The sequence below is a fragment of the Corylus avellana genome, chromosome ca7 (assembly GCF_901000735.1).
Source record: "Corylus avellana chromosome ca7, CavTom2PMs-1.0".
Classification (NCBI taxonomy): domain Eukaryota; kingdom Viridiplantae; phylum Streptophyta; class Magnoliopsida; order Fagales; family Betulaceae; genus Corylus; species Corylus avellana.
In genome coordinates this window covers 28864103-28869074 of record NC_081547.1, presented here as the reverse complement: position 1 = coordinate 28869074, position 4972 = coordinate 28864103, and positions in this window count along the sequence as shown.

The following is a 4972-nucleotide window of genomic DNA, read 5'->3' as shown; positions in this document are numbered from 1 at the left end:
TGATCAAATTGGAAAACTTCATTAACTTGTCTTTTTTACTAAGCTATACCTGTTCATTTTTTTTTCCCTTTCATGCTCTCTATGCTTTTTTTGAATTTTGACAACATACCAATCTGATTTACATGGACTAACAAGAAGGAAAATGATAGACACTGCCGAAAAAATGGCAGGGCTGCTTTTCAGAACTGGTTTCTTCTACAACTTAGGAATATTGGTCCCATATATGATTTTAAGGCTTTGATAGAGATTAATAGGTTGTGCTTAGCACTTGAGCACTATTTAACAAGTCTTAAATATGAGAAAATAATGGCACATTTCCTTTGTAAGAGAAGAATAAATTGAGATCCGGATCTAAAGCTGAAAAAGTGAAAATTCAAGCCAAAACAAATTTTCAAGATCAAAGAAGACTTAATAGGTACATCTGAAAATGAATGTTGGTTAAGAGGAGACAAAACGGTATAGAAGAAGAATATTATCTTTCATCTTGTGTTTTGTGTGTGTAAAGATACTTCATTGAATTGTCATCCAATAAAGAATTAGGTGATGGATAACCAATACATGCAGCCATGGCTTGTCGGAAAGCCTTTATCTAGTACTTAATTGGTCCAGCAAATAAACAAAAACCAAGGGAAGAACATAATTAGTTGATCCTTATCATTAATATTAATTTTATCTTCTCATGCCACATGTACCGAGCAAGCATGAAAATTGATCCCCTTTATCATGCAATTTCCAAAAACATTTACTTCTGATTTAGGAATGCAGGCTCTCCATCACTTTATTTTCCAAATATTAACTAAATTTTGTTTCTAGTTACTAAATCCTAGATCTTTTAAAGTATGCATTAAGTTGTTATATGAAATCATCGTCACATTACCTATGCATCTGAAAGTGAAATCTATTGATTGCAGAGTATGGAATGGGTGGTGATGCATCAAAAGAAGGAGATGTCTATAGCTTTGGGATATTCGTGATGGAACTGTTCACGGGAAAGAGTCCCACTGACAAAATGTTTAAAGACGATTTCAACCTCCATAACTTTGTTAAGATGGCATTGTTAGAAAGACTTATACAGATTGTAGATCCAAACCTTCTCACAAGAGAAGTAAATGAAATGTCAATGCCAATAGAAAACGATAGTTACAAGTATGGTGATCGCGATGATATTGTGGATGAGGAAGAGGAAAGTCACATTGAGAACCTAAGCCAGATGAATGCCAGTATGCAGAAGTGTTTACTTTCAATTTTCAAAATCAGTCTTGCTTGTTCATTGGAATCGCCAAAGGAAAGAATGAATATGGAGAACGTCACTAGGGAACTACATTGAATCAAAAATGCTTTTCTAGGTATTGGATATGTACCAACTCAGGTACTGCAACACAATTTAATTTAGAAGTTTTGGCCAGATAAATCATAAAGTGATTGAAGACTATCCTAAGTATTGTATATTGGCTTTGAATTTCAAACCTCTCAATTTTCAAATAATTCTTAAGTATACAATCTGCTAGTACAAGTAGATTTTCCAAGGCTCTTATTAGGGTCAAAACATTAAATTAAGGCTTCCACCTCATTAGAGTCCACAGGTACCTCTTATTAGGACTAAAACATTAAACTACCTAAAATTTCCATCTTATTTTAGTCAAGAGGCGCTTTATAAGTCACTCTGGTTTTGCTTCCTAATGTTTTCAGAGCAGAAGTTGTTTTCTTTCTAGTGTATTATGGGAATTTCCAAATGTCCCAACATATCAAACATAATTAATTTCTGCTTTTACAGGAACATAGAGCTTTGTGAAGGAATCAGATTGTAGAGAAGTCTCCTTCATAATGCCCCCGTTGAGTATGTTGAGTATAGGCTTTATTCCGACAAAGTACTTAAATTAGAACATTTGTAAGTGATCAACATATTTTTCTTTTTCCTTAAATTAAGAGTGGCAAAGACCCTTCTGTGTAACTTTTAATTACTGCTACTATGTTTTGTTTTTCCTTTCCTTTTTTCCCTGTCTAAATAGGAAAAAAAAACAAAAAAGTGATCAACATGTTTAAGACGAAAATATATGCTAATGAGAATAATGTCAGTAGCTATAAGACAATATTACACCCTTGAATCAAGCCACATTGTGTAACATAGAGAAACTGTCAGCACTAGATATATATTAGTCTCGGGGGTTATTCGCTGCGGGTGTGTCTTCTCTGAGGCTGGTACTCTTGCCTTCGTGGGCCAACCCAGCCTTCTTCTGATGTTCTTGGCCCACGCGGACTTACGTTGGACTGGCAGCCTAGCGTTTAGTGAGGGAGAAATGCAAACCAAAATGGGTTTGGACTTTGGACTCGACAACCAAAAGCGCAAAATGGATCCGACAAGTAAATGGGTTCTTTCACAAATATACAAATTTTGACGTCTACAATTCACAAATTTCCCCAAAAACGAATATGTAAATGTAAATAAAACAAAATAAAAATTAAAACTAAAAAAAAAAAAAAAAAAGGATATCCTAAAATTCTGTCCAGCACGGACAGCTTTAGCTTTCTTTCCTTCTCATTCAGCTTCACCTACAATCATTCAATGCTCCTAACCCAAGGCCCGAGGTGAGGCTCTGGAGGGCCAGGCACAGTGCAGCTCTTCAGGTCGGATCTCCACCGAAATTCTTAGGAAACTTTTCCGAAATTTTAAATTTATGCCGTCATTTTTTTTTCTTTTAGGGTCATTATTTTATCATTGTCTCACTACTAATAAAATAATAAATAGTTGTGGAATACGTGACAGAACAAGAACATTTGAATGAAAAATTGACAGCCTAAACTTGCAATTCCAAAAATTGAAATTCTCTAAGAATTTCAGTAGATCCTGATTGCTCCAGGTCAGTCATGGACTCCAAGGTCGTCCATTACGATAGCCACTTGTCAAAGACTTTTTATAGTCATGCTGGTGAAGTCTTTTTCGAATTAAGATCATCTTCAGTTCATTTGAAGAAAATATTTAGTCAATTATATTAAAATTGTATTTTTATTCATTCAAAAAGTGAAAAAGATAAAAATACTCCTCCAATATAATTAATTAAATATTTTCTAATTTTTTTTTTTAAAAAAAAAAAACTGAAAATGATCTTGCTCCGGTCTTTTCAGCGTTTTTTTTTTTTTTTTGTGCCAAAAGACTTTTAACAAGTCCATTAATTACGCCCACTTGTCACGCGTTTAAGATATTAATATCAGCGTGTCAAGGACTCAAGAACTTGTGCTTGAAAATTCTACCAAGAGAATTTTCTTGGTAGAATTTGCTATTCTAATCTATCATCCCATTTGTATGTTTATTGCTTTTTGAAAAGTCAAGCAAACCGTAAACCCAACGCTGAAGCCTCATGCGCGCTTCTCCTGACAAGATATATATATATATATATATATATATATATATATATATATCATTTTCTACGTACCCTACAGTCATTACTGTCCTTAATCGTGGAAATAGGCATTTCTAGCTGCTACATAGATTGTTAAAGACTTTTCTTCCGAAAACAACAATAACAAGATATTGATCGAAGAAAAAAAGAAAAGGCCGGGGGTCGAGGTATATTTCTGTTAAAAGGGAAAAGACTTTTGACAAGTCCTTATTTGCCCACTTCTCACGCGTTCAAGATGTTACTATCACCGTGTCAAGGACCCAAGAACTAATTGTGTGCTTTGAAATTTCCAACTTCACACCCTACAGCTACGATGTTGTGGAACCCAGGGAAGGAAAAGGATGATTGGATCAACTCCATCGGACAGTCCATAGTGCAACTCTCCAGGTCAGTCATGGACTCCGAGGTCGTCCATTACGAAAGCCACTTGCTGTGGATACAATGCATATGAAGAGTCTCTTTGCCAAAGACTTTTTATAGTCGTGCTACTGAAGTCTTTTCAGTGTGGTGCCAAAAGACTTTTAACAACTCCTTTAATTACGCCCACTTGTCACGCGTTCCTTGAACAAGTCTTTTCAGTGATGACACTGAGTATTTTATTCCATTTCTAGCTCAGAATTTTTAGCAAGTTGCAAGTGAAAGATATATTACCAATGTATGAGAAATAAGTATTCTTTGAGTCACTGCTTTTATCAAAAGAGATTTATTAAATTGATATGTAATTTATTTATTGGAGAGGAATAAAATAATTAATTAAGAGACATGTAATAGATACTAATGAATAAGTTATACACCAGTTTGACAGCGCTCTTAGTAAAAGATTTGGTATCCCTAGCAATTCTCAAATAACAAACTCTCTAAATTTTACTCTATTCTATTTAAATATAATTTTTATTCTATTTTCATTTATTTTTTATTCTCCACAAAGTTACAAACTCATAAAGGTGAAGGAGAGAGAAAATTGGAGAAGAAATATAAAAACATAAGAAAATAGGGTAGATAATGGTTTTTGTTCTCCGAATGTGTGGGGAGATAGAGGTGTGACAAGCCTTAAAATGAAAGAAAGGAATAAATAATTTGATGGAGCTTGCTTTTTTTATTTTTTATTTTTTGTAAAATTTAACCTAATTTTGGCAAAAAGTAGAAAGTTCGTCATCTTAAACTACTTTAACTATTCAAAATATAATTATTTTTTTAATTCATCTCTTTGATTCGTTCACTTCTCTCGCTCACGACGCTGAGAGACACTGTATTGTTATTGCTAGTGGCAGACACCTCCAGCTTCCTGAACCCAATTATCACAATATTGGTTTTCAACAACTACTTAATTAGATCCATTAATGCGCGCGTATGGAACGGCCACTTCATGCTAGTGAAGTCTTTTCGGTCTTTGTAACAATTCCTTTTGGCCCACTTCTCACGCGTTCTTAAGTGAGTCCTACAAAGATCTTGCTCTACCTCGCACAATATCTCACAAATACTCTGCTTCCCTTCTCTCCATTCCAATGAAGCTTCATACCCGTAACTTATTACCTGCACTTATGCTATGCACTACATACCTTCTTCTCTTTTCT